The 12,571-nt window shown below is 48.7% G+C and overlaps 1 protein-coding gene across 14 annotated transcripts in view; it reads left to right on the forward strand.

The window, feature by feature from the left end:
* ATP2B2 (ATPase plasma membrane Ca2+ transporting 2) overlaps positions 1-12,571 on the forward strand; it is a 210,642-nt gene that overhangs the window by 66,145 nt on the left and 131,926 nt on the right. The window lies entirely within an intron of this gene.

The following is a 12,571-nucleotide window of genomic DNA, read 5'->3' on the forward strand; positions in this document are numbered from 1 at the left end:
CATTTTATGAAAACTCATAAAATGCCATTTCTGTCATCACTGTCATTTTTTTCAGGGCGAACCCTAATGGCAGAGTTCCCTGAGAGCTAACATCATCTGATGGAATGGTTTCTGGGTTCACAGGTCCAGGGCCACCCCATAGACAGCCCCAGAGACAGGGGTGAGATGTCTGTGGCAAGCAGGCTATACATACCCCACATGTAATCAACCACACATGCGCCCTGTCCTGCCCTGACATGCAGAGACACACATCTGTACATGCACGCCTGGTTGTACAACTATGCACACATTATGCCCCACCCTGACACATACACACACATTTATGCACTCATGAACATGAACTTCCGTGGAAAAGAGGGAGCAGAGATATTCTGCATGAGTCATAAACTGCCCATTAACTACGAAACAATAAAAATAGAAGAAAATTTAAGCTTAACCTAAAGAACGTTGTAACCACCAGCACTGACACAGATTGTCATGGAAGGAGGGAGTGAACCCCTGTCAAGGGAGGCACACAAGTACTCCCTGGAGGACTTTGCACAGCTGCGGTGAAGGGACTTAGACATCGCAGGGATTTTCACCCCTGAGGTCCCTTCTGATCCCTGGATTGAAATGAGCTTAGGGAAGCAGGGCCTCTTCTGGCTTTTCTATCAAGCTTTGCAAATACTGGTGATCCTTCATAGACTCACAGTATCTTCCCAACCACCCTGTGATGTAGGAATGATGGTTGTCCCCATTTTAGCGGTCTGATGACTGAGACCAGAGAGTTGCCTTGATTTCCTCAAGGCCACTCAGTAATAACAGAGTGAGGGTTCTAGCCCAGATCTCTCGGTCTCTAAGCCTCCAACAAAGGGGTTCTGACCCTACTAAGTTGGGAGTCAAGTGAGAAGTGGTTTAAGAATCTACTTCTTAAAAAAGAAGTTTGGGGAGTGGGAGGAAGTTCCCAAGAGAAGATGGCACTGGAGATGATAGATTTAGGGACCCCGACATGAGATGGACCCTAACAGGCAAAAAGAGGGCAGTTTGGGTGGAGGTGGGGTTACTGGGGCAGTCACAATTATGGGGACAGAGGGGAGTCAAGATGTACACAACCACCGTGGCCTTGCTCACTTTCATTTTGGGGTTCGGAACCTCAACAGCAGGCCATGGTTCTGCACAGCTTCAGCAAGGCTGGGGTCCCCTGGGTCTGAATCCCCTGGGAGGCTGCATTCTCATCTGTCCCTGCGCAGATGGCTGGTGAGCACAGCTAGCAGCCCTCACCCCCACCCGCACCCCCTTCTGTCGGCAGGACTCGGCTGCACCGGGGAGTGTGGTATGGTGTTATTTTTAGAAGTGGCACCATCTGCTCAAGGTGCCGGGCGGATTCTGTTCGTCTCTGCAGTGGCCGGGACAGCCATGCCAAGTCAGAGGAAGACTGCAGAGCTGGCCGGCAGGGCGGTCACTAATCAGCATGCAGACCTGCTGAATGCAGGAGCCAAAGAGATTCCGTAGGCCCTCAGGGTGTGAGATTCTGGAATCAGAGTCTGGGGCTGAGGTTGGGTTGTGTCTGGGGCCAGAGCAGCTAATGCAGAGGACAAGCTCATTGTGGGAGGCATCCTGTGTTCCCAGCACCCCGCCTGTCCCTGGACTTGAGCCTGGGCCTACTTCCTGTTAGATTCTGAGTGTCCTGCCCTGATTTTATCCCTGACCTACAGCTTTGGGTGGAAAATGGGGAGGAGGCAGGAGGAGAAAAGAACAATGGCCAGCCCTCAGGGATCCTTCGCAGGGCATAACATGATGTGGCAAAAGACGCAGTCCTGAGCAACATGGTCCATAAAGGCTGGCACATCTCCTCACTGGACTCCAAATGCTTCAGTGTGCCCCACTGCCTGAGCTACCACCGCATAGGGCTTCTGAGTCATCATGGGGAGTACTTAGGCTGAAGATTCCAAGCAGGGGCTCTGATGGCAAACTGCCGGGATTCAAATCCAGAAGTTATGTGATCCTGAGCAGCCTCCTTAACCTTAAATGGATCCTGGCAGAGCCTCCATTTGCTCATCTGTGGAATGGGATGCTGGTAGCAGCTACTTCATAGAGTTCAGGCACAGATTTGCCAAGTTGCTGCCTATAAGGCTATGGCACACACCTGGGTACAGTCAACATCAGCTCCTCCTGCCACCTGACTGAACAGGTCCACTTTTCAAATGCAGACTGCACCCTAAGACTTGTCCTTTTATAGTCATATTGCTTTCTCAGTCATGGAACCAGTACTGGTGGAGACCTATGCTGTGCTGAGGGCTGGGGAGGCCTTGTTCTCAGGATGTTCATGGTCTAATGGGGGAGACAAGCTGGCAAGACTCACCCCAACACTGAGGATGGAGGGTGTGATATCGAGGAATAAGCCACACATGATGGGCTGGCAGTGGGAAGAGGGTTGAAATTTACAACAGGGGAATTAGAGAAGTTGGCATGCTAGGCCTTGGAGAGGAAAGTTTTGATTAATGGGAAAGCAGGTGTAGACAGTCCTGGATAGAGGGGACAGTGTGTGCGAAGGGTGGGAGGCAGGAGCGTGCATTAATTGTTCTGGAAATGCAAAGAGTATAGTTAGATGAGAGCCCAGAGAGGCTGGCTCCAAGCCAACTGGGCAGGATCCTGGATGGCACTGGGGAGCCAGCCATGGTTTTTAATCCAGGGAGTGGTATGCTCAATCTGAGAGGCAACATAACATGTTGGTTTTGGAGTCAGATAGGTCCCAGCTTTGCTCCCGCTGTACCACTTGCTAGCTCTGTGACCCTGGGCATGATGTTATTTTTCCTCTCTGGGCCATGGTTTCCCTGCCATAATAATGCCTACTCTGTGGGCTTATTGTGGAATAAGGTGTGTTCAAGCCTAACACAGCTCCTGACACATGGAAGCTGCTCAGTAAGTGGCAGTCACCATCAGCATCACCCTAGGAACAGTGAAGGAGGACTGAGGGGCCAGTCAGGAGGCTGTGATTAGTAGCCTGTATTCTCAGCCCACAGTGAGTGACTTCCCCCCACACCTTATCTTCCTGCCTCTCTGTTCTGGATCCCAAAGGACTCACTAGCTATTCAAAGGTAATCTCCTAACTTAGATTCATCCCCTGGCATGAATCTGCCTGTGGATGAATATTCCTACCCCAACACATAGAGGAAAAAATTGACAAACTCAGTCAGACTGAGATGCCACCACTTAAATATGGTTCCAGCAGGAACCAGAAGGAAAGGACCATGCACAGTACAAAAGAATGGATCACTCATGGTGGTATTTCTGACCTCAATGACAGATGGCACTGATAGGCCAAGGTGAGTCCTCTGTACATGCACTTAAATGGCCCTGAGTGGCCTTTTGCAGTGTCATTTGTTGGCTCACAACTGCTCACTAGGGTACCCCGTTGCTTGAGAACCCAACTTTGAGTGTCAGCACCAAATATCTGGGCACAACTCCCTATGCCTATTCACAGAGCTCATGGAAAAGGCTCTGTGCACCCCACCCCACCCCCCAGTCAACCCATACTCCATTGGTCAGCACTGCTATCCTAGAAAGATCCTAGGGGCACTTTTAACCCTTTTGCTTTGTGTCAGCACTACAGCATGTGGACAGCTCCGTGTTATGCCATTCTTAAAGCCCACCCCAAACCCGTAGTCAGCACCGTGGCTTTGAGAACAGCTCCCAATGGAGACAGTTCCTCAGAGCCTCCTTCTTTGTCCTCCCCAGAGGGCTGTCAATCAGCACCGGGACCACGTGGACAGTGCTCAATCCCAGCCTCTGCTGGTCAGCCTGCAGGGAGTGGGGGCCTGCAGTTATCAGGTTCCCTGACCTCAGCCACCCAATCCCTCCCCAACACCCACCTCCATCCATCCATCAGTACTTTATCCCCAGAGACAGCTCCCTGGCCCCAGCCCTCCACGGTCAGAGGTGACTACTGAAGACTCACCAACCAGCAAGTAACTTACACAGCAGAACCCTGTGCTTCACTATAGAAACCAGAGGAAGGGGCAAGAGTCTGGTCTGTTGGAAAAAGAGATGTGAGTGAGCCTCAGGTGCCCTTATGAGTATCTGTGTGTGTGTGTCAGATCTGACTCTACTACTCCCAACCGAGGACCTTACACCAGTCACTGCAATCTCTTTTTCCCTTTTTTCCCCTCTGTAAAATAGAGGCTAGCAGTTACTGTATCATTGGGTTGTTGTGAAGGATTAAGTGAGATAAGAAATGTAAAGTGCATAGAACAGTGCTTGGCACACAGTAGGTGCTGTCTAAGCATTGCTGTTATCCTCATTCTTTGTCCTTCCTTCAGGCCTCTGCTTGTAACCACGAAAAAGGAAGGAGATGAAGGTAGGATGGGACAGTTTCATTGTAGCCATTTAGGATCTGGAGGCCACGGGCAGCCAGGACAGCAAAGGGCCTCAAGGTGGTCAGTGCAGCTCTAGGGAGAGTAGGGCAGGTGAGAGCTGAGGCTAGAGAAGTATCCAAGGCTTTTGGCTGGGACCAGAGAACAAGGTCCAGAGTGGCTGGTCCACTCCAGGCAGAGCCACAGTTCACAGCCTTCTTAATGCATGTCCCCTTTCTGCAGTCTAAAGTGGAGTCTCTCCAGCCCTTTTCTGCCTCAGCTAGGCTTTCTTGCCTCCATCTGTGGTGACTTTACTGTTTTAGCTTCATCAAAAAACTCTCAAAGGTTTTTTAAGGAAATATTTTTAAAGAAGGAGCATAACAAGGGTACAAATCTTGGAAAGCAGACACTGCCCTGCTGAGGCTCAAGAACAGCAATGCATGTCAAAGGCAGCAAGTGAATTTTGATCAGCTCATGACTACTGAGTTCTAGGGCATTTCTCCTTCCTTCAGCCTCCAGCCAAGTAGGACTTGGCCTGCATTGGTGATGACTGCTCCTGCTGGGGATGACACAGCAGCAAGGAGGCCCGAGGAAGTATCTGTGCCTTAAGAAGCAAATCTCAGAGGATGGGAAAATCTTAGAGGATGGTGCTACAATGGCCCTTCAAGACTGAGTATCTGTCCAAACCCCATCTTGCTTTACAGAAAAGGAAACTGAGGCACAGGAGAGAAGGCTCTGGTTCAAGGCCATATTGCAAGTTGGCGAAGGGCAGTGGGGCACAGAGGAAAGATGGAGGCTTTGGACTAGAGCAAATATATTTAAACTGCACCAAGTCCTACCTGTATGGCCTTAGCCATCTGTAACCTCTCTGAGTCCCAGCTTCCTCATGTGTAAGGTAGGGACAGTGATACCACACAGCCCTGGAGGTATGCACTAAGCAAGTACTGTTAATAGTAGTGGTCAAGCCAAGATCAGGACCCAGAAGATCTGGTTCCTAAGCAAGTGCTATTTGGATTACATACTCCCAAAATTTGAAGCAAGCATTCTGCAGGAATCACTGAACCCAGGCTGCAGATCCTGACCTCGGAGGTATCACAGGGAGCTCTTTATGGCAGAGGGATCAGACCTTAAACAGCAGAGTCTGAGCACCTCTCTTGCTGTTCTCAGAATCTCAGTAACTTGGATATGTACCACCTTAGGCTGATTGAAAGGGCAGAAGGATGGAGAGGTAGACAGACGGACAGATGGATAGACAGCTAATGAATAGGTGGGTGGATAGATGGATGCATAGATGGATGGCTGGGTAGGTGGCTGGATGGACGCCTGCATGGATAGATGAATGGATAGAAGGATGGATGGACTGGTGGGTAAATAAGTGGGAGGATGAATAAGTATGTGAGATACCTGGAGGACTAGAAATGGCGTTTTTCTCCCATCTAACATCGGCCACTTTTCTGGAGAACAGGGAATAGTACAGGGAGTTGAGCCTGGTAGGCAGCTAAGGGCTGAACCTACCCTCCCCTCAGGATAGGCATGAGGTTCGGAAGATACAAAAAAAGCCCTAAGGTCCCTAATAACCCACCCTCTGGCCCTGCTTCTGCCATCTGTACTTTTGGGGCTGATGCATGGCTGTTTCTGCAAGACTTTATTGTTTTTACATTTTCCTTTTCTGGTTAGCAGGATAGGAATTTTCTAAAAATAGCACTAAATTCACTTTTGAGGTATTCATTTTCAGTCCCCTTCCTCCTTCCCAGTTCTCTCTCCTCATCTGTGAGAATTCAAAGCTGAGATTTTCATTGTCAGCTCCGATGCACACTCACTGTGGGGCTTGTATACTCAGAGGCAGGTGTGGGCACAGACATCTCTCTCTCACTCACACTCACAGATACACACTCATGCTGAGACGGTCCAATAGTACCTCATGGCAAACCTTGTCCTCTGGGGCCATCTACACTAAGTACACATTTGCTGACATACCACAGGGATACACACACACACACACACACACACACACACAGAGTCACTTACAGGCCCGACTCAACACTAACATTTCCGCACTCCTGACCCAGGTGTGCCCCAGACTATGGACTGGCCATGATAAACATCTAACATAACACACTCACAGTGATCTTGCACATCCACACTGACGCCACACACTCAACACTAGCATGCACATCCTCACTCACACTCACATAGTCACTACAGGTCCATCAGGCTCTCTCCTCACACACACGTACTCACATGCAGACAGGACCTTTCCTCTCCCAGAGAGGGCCATCTCAGACACCAGCTGCAGCTGCCTGGGTGAGGCTGGGTAGGAAGGAGCAGTTGTCCCTTTGTCTCTGGCTGCTGGCTGAGTTCACCCATTTTCCTGGGTCATAGCCAAGGTGGAGGGTTCCCATTGCTGGGGGCAGAAGGCCCTACAGAAAGGCCAGAATTTGCACCTAGGAGAGGAAAGAAAGTGTCTAACCCCAAAAGAACTGATTAGTCAAAACCAGAGCAAAGGGGACACTAGCCTTGTATGCTGTGCCAATAAGTGGGGACCCTCACCAGCCTTTCAAGCTATGCTAGCGGCCCTGTGGGTATAGCTCTGTCAATCTAAGTTGTGCATAAGCACAGGAATGTGGGGGACATTCTGGCTGAGCAGAGAAAGGATAGAGGCAGTGAGTGAGTTATCATCCTAAGAATAGTCGCCATTTAACAAGTTCATCCTCTGTGCCAGGACCTGCCTAAGCTCTATCTCAATTAGTCCTCACAAAATGCTATGAGGTAGTGAAGTTGCCCTGTTAGGGAGGAGGAAACAAAGGCACAAAAGGGATTAAGAGCCTTGCCCAAGTCACAAAACTAACCAGTGGCAGCAACAGTCCCCATCACCTAGGATTTCTAGCCGGGTCCAGTGTCCCCTACATCTGTCATGGCTGCCAGAGATGATAAAAAAAGAAGTGACTTTAGCCCTGGCTGGTGTGGCTCAGTTGGTTGGAGCATCATCCCATAAACTGAAAGGTCGCCGGTTTGGTTCCTGGTCAGGGCACCTGCCTAGGCTGTGGGTTCAGTCCCTGGTTGGGGGGCACATGCAAGAAGCAACTGATTGATGTTTCTCTCTCTTCCCCTCTCTCTAAAATCAATAAACATGTCCTTGGGTGAGGATTTTAAAAAATTCTTAAAAGGTGACTTTAAAAATACATATTAAGGTGGCATTTAAATTCAGCACATCTTAAAACAGAAGGACTTGGCATTCAAAAGTTATTTTTAGCACATAATTCATTTGCAATTGTCCCAGCTACCATCCTTCAGTAGGATTTGAAAAGCTGTTGGTTTCACGTTTTGTTTTCTTTTTTAATCCTTCCTGCAAAAGATAGATTCCTTCTTTGTTAAATTAACTCCAAAAAAAACCAAAAACAAAAAAACAACAACAAAAAAATTGCACCTTCTTTTTTGCAGGCGTCCTTCCTGGCAAAGACTTTTTATTAAGGTTCCCCTAACCTATTCTCGAGTCATTCAAATGTAACAATACAGAGTCATTTAAATGCTAATAAGATGAAATTGAAATGCATAAATCCAATATTGTTAGAATGTTCTCCTGGATTCTGCAGGCCCTGGCACTGTCAGAGCCTGAAGGGACCTCAGAGAACATTAGTCCAATCCCTTGACTTTCCACATGAGGCCTACGGAGGAAAGGGGCTTGGTCAAGGTCACGCTGCTGTAGGAGCTTAGAAAACAGGGAGTGGCTTTTCAATGGGCTCTGCCCTCAGTTGGCTGTGTGACCCCTAGTGTTTTCTTACCCTCTCTGGACCCAGAACTAGTCATACGCCCTGCCCAAGCCCCTGTCTCATTTCACTCAGCTGCTATAACAAAAAACCATACACTGGGTTACTTAAACAACAGTAATTTATTTCTCACAGCTCTGGAGGCTGAGAAGTTCAGATCAAGGTGCCAGCACATTTTCTGGTAAGGACCCTTTTCCTGGCTTGCAGATGGCTGTTTTTGTGCTGTGTCCTCACACGGCTGAGAGGGAATCTCCCATGTCACTTTTTATAAAAACACCAATCCCATTCATGAGGGCTCCACCTTCATGACCTAATTACCTCCCAAAGGCCCTGACCTCCTAATACCATCACATTGGAAGTTAGGGCTTCAACATATTAATTTGAAGGTAAACACATTCAGTCCATAGCAGCCTGTGTGCCCGTTTTTTAGGGCAGGAGTGATTGCAGTGTTGAGAATTGGTTGCAAATAAACCTTATGGCAACCATGAGGTAGGCACACTTGCTAATAACAGGGTAGGAGGAGGGGATACAGAAGCCAGAGTTGTAGAATATCTGCTTCTGGCCAGGAACTACACCAAGACACACACACAGGGGTCTCCACAGGTCCTCACAGCAGCCTGTCATTCAGATGGGTCAACTCCAGTTTGCAGGTGAGGCCCACTCAACAAGGTCAGATAACTTCTGCAAGATCACACCACTCATTAAATGGCTCAGCCATGGAGTAGTACCTCAGGTATTTGGGCAAGGCAGCAAAGATGTCAGAGTCTGGGGAGCTGTGGCTGAGGGGACAGCTGCCTGCTCCAGCCTCACACCCATGCCTCATTGTGATGAAGGGAAACTGGGAAGTGGAGGGCAGGGGATGCATCTCAAAGAAAAATGTGTGACTACGGATTATAATATCTTTCCTTACCCCCAGCGAACCAGTAAGATAGGCAGGGTAGGAATCACTAGCCCATTTTACAGATGAAGAAACTGAGATCCAAAGACTTCCCATGGATGGATGGCACAGGGCCTAATCCAGATATTCATTCATTCATTGAGTATTTATTGAGTGCCTCTGGATGCCAGACACCATAGTAGGTACAAAAGTAACATAACTACTACTCGCTCAGAGCTCTCAAGCTCCTGGGGAAGGGAGACAGCTAAGCAGGCCCAAGCAATAAATAAAGTATGGTATGATACAGGAGGCATGCAAGAATCGAGCATTTACGCAGCCCTGCATGGTCAGGGAAGGCTTCCAAGTAAAGGACACTGAGTTAAGCAGAACAGGCTACTGTCAAGGCAGCAAAGGCTGGGGGAATGGAGAGTGTTCCAGTCTGGAGAATTCAGGCATCTGATAGATGCTACACTAACTAGCAGTTCTTCAGCTCTGTCCACCTGTCAGAATATCATTTGAGTGGCACATACAAGTACTTCTGTACCAGTAGACTTTAAACTCTCTAATCAAGGAACAGCTAGGTTGAATACAAAAGTTAGTTCTGCAGCTTAGAAGGAAAAACCAAGATGACCAGAACAGCGCTGGTCTCATGTATGCACTGATGAGAAGCAGTAGCAAGGGGTAACAGGGGCTGGGGGCAAGCCACATCAGAAGAACTAGCTATAGTGGGAAATCTCAAAGAAGGAAGTTAAAGGTCTATCATCTACAGGGGCAAAGTTCTGGTTTTTGACTGATTTTGCTACCCCAGCGTTCATCCCTCTGGACATGCTCACGCAGGTCCTTTCCTACACCTTTTACGATGTTCCTCTGGACCTTTTACCAATAGACAATCATATATTTCAGATTCTTCCATATCTGTCTTTTGGCTTAAGACCTACTTCACCTGCAGGAAATTAAATTTTCCCTGCTCATCTTCCCTGGTACCCTAAGCAGATCAGATCTTCCTGCTCTGGGTGTCCACAGCACCTGGGACTCTCTGTCATGGCAAACCCATCATGTTATACAGAAATCACTCATTTAATTGTGTCTCTTCTCCACTCTCAGCTCCTGGAAGGCAGGGACCATGTCTGGATTGTTTAGTGCCTGGAACACAATAGATGTCCAAAACAGTTATTGGATGGGTGGATGGATGGATGGATAGATGGGTGGATAGATGGTTGAAGATCATTGTTCATCTTAATACAATAGTCATTAAAATTACCAGTAGGCCATTAACTCATGCCTACCATTGTCATCACAAATATAATTACTGCTAACGATGCTCATAGCTCGTGCTGTCAGATGTAATTATCAGTGCCTGCAATCCACGCCACAGGTAGCAGGAGGATGGATAGAAAACAGTGCCTCAAGTTTAGAAAGTCCCTTGCGGTTTGCAAAGCACTTTTGTTCACATATGGCACTTCATTTAAGCATCCTAAGAACCCCATGAGAGAGATTAACCAAGGGAGGCAGCAAAGAGTCCTGATTAAGAGAATGTCTGTGGATCCAGAGTGCCTGAGTTTAAATCCCAACTCCACCACTCACTAGCTGTGTGACCTTGGGCAGTTTATATCACCTCTCCTGGCCTCAGCTTCCTCATATGTTCTTTGAGGATAATAAGACTCTCTATCTCATGAAGTGGTTGTATGGGTTGGTAATAATAACAATAAATACAGAGTGCTTACTCAATAATTACTGAGCTCAGTTCTAAGTGTTTTATGTGAAATAACTAATTTAAGCCTCATAACACCTGTGAGGTAGATCCTATTATTCCCCCTCCTTTTTTTAAGATTATAAAACTAAAGTTAATTTGCCTCCCATCCTGCTGGGAGGTGGAGGAGCCAGAATTTGACCAGAAATTGTGGCTTCTAGAGCCCCTGCTGTTAACCTCTACAGCATCTGTACATCCAGGCATCCTTGGTCCCTGCTTCATTTGTTGGTCCCAGTATAAAGATAAGGCTTCCTACTGCAGCCTTAGGTTAAAAAAAAAATGCCCTCCTGGAAGACATGACAAGTTTCTGCTGCAGCTCCAACACTCCCAGCCCTTTGCCAGGAAGCCCCATACCCCAATGGAAACACCAGATTTGAACGTGGTTTATAATTAGCTCCCAGTAAATTAGGAGGTAGCAAGAGGAAAATGACTGCTGTCTTGCAGATGAAGAAACTGAGCCTCATCAAAGTTAAAGGACTTGCCCAGGGTTCCACAGGATTTGGGAGAACACAGATTTGAACCTGGATTGCTCTGATTCTATCCTGTGTGCTTCACTTAACTCCGGCAACAACCAGCCTCGGCTCTTCCTAGAGAAAGGAGAGAGTGCCCCCTAGGGGAAGGGGAAAGAGCACCGGGCTGGGGGTCAGAAAGCTAGACACCTCTGGGCTCCTCTGCTTTTGATCTTTGTGGCTCTGGACAAGTCACTTTCCCTCACTGAGCTTCAGGTTTCTCACTGAGAAAAATGAGATTAACTCTAAATGTCACCGGCTCTAAAATTCTGTGCAAGAGGAAAGGATTGTAGAAGGAGAGAGATGGAGTGGAGGATGGGACAAGAGGGAGAAGCTGGGGCTGGGGCAGGGGCTCTGTCCCACCTTCCTCCCCCACCCCTCACTGTCTTGGGCCTATGATGGCCAGCTGTCTGAGGCTGCTGGGCGGAGCCAGTCTCCGTGCCAGGCCCAGCCGAGCTCAGCAGGGGCCCTTTGTCACCCAACGCTTGCCGGGGCCTTGGCCACTGGTGTTGGGTATCCAGGCAGATTGGATTCTCTCCTGGCAGCCCTGCAGATGCCGCACTCCTGCAAGGTGGCCGGGCAGGCAGTGAGAAGCCAGTGCTCCCTTCTCCTCCTGGCCTCCCAGAGGAACGTGGAGGCCACTGTCAGTGGTGCTGGACTGTGGGGGGCCTCCAGGTGAGGGCTCCCTGGACCCCAGCTCATGCTGGGGGCCAAGTGGTGGGTTCAATGATGTCGTGGTGAATATGCAAGGGCCTTAATTAATGTGGTTGGGGGCTAAAGGTGGAGGTGGGTGGCTTTCTCCCATCCCTGTGCCTGGGAGACCCAAGTGGCAAGAACAGTGTATATCAGTGGCATGGACAGGGGTGGCATCTATACTTGGGGGGTGGGGTATACCCCAAATTGTGTGGGCATAGAATGCATGTGGGAAGATGAGAGAAACAGGGGTTCATGTGTGCAGAGAGGGGCTCTGAGTACAGATATTTTTGAGGGAAGGAGGTAGGGATGTTAGATGTGTGCCTAGAAGTGTGACTGCATGTGATATTGTACATGGCAGAGAGGGGGATGTTCACCAGTGTGTGTGGGAAGTGGGGCTTGTGCATTGCTGTGTGTGTGTGGTAGAGGGGTGGGCCCTGAATGTAGGTGAGTTGGGCATTGCAGGATACCCTGAACTCTGTGTGTCTGAGGGTGTGCGTGCACCAGAACGTATGTTGTGAAGTCAGCGTGTTACATAGCACAGTGGACAATTAGGAGACGGGGTTGTGTTGTGAAGGTCCATCAGTGTGTGCCTTGGGAGTGATGTATCATGGGGTGTCTAGGAGAGTGCCAGTATGTTTGAA

Source organism: Pteronotus mesoamericanus, unplaced genomic scaffold (assembly GCF_021234165.1).
Source record: "Pteronotus mesoamericanus isolate MK-2021 breed Mesoamerican mustached bat unplaced genomic scaffold, CSHL_Meso_final scaffold_54, whole genome shotgun sequence".
In the NCBI taxonomy this organism is placed as follows: domain Eukaryota; kingdom Metazoa; phylum Chordata; class Mammalia; order Chiroptera; family Mormoopidae; genus Pteronotus; species Pteronotus mesoamericanus.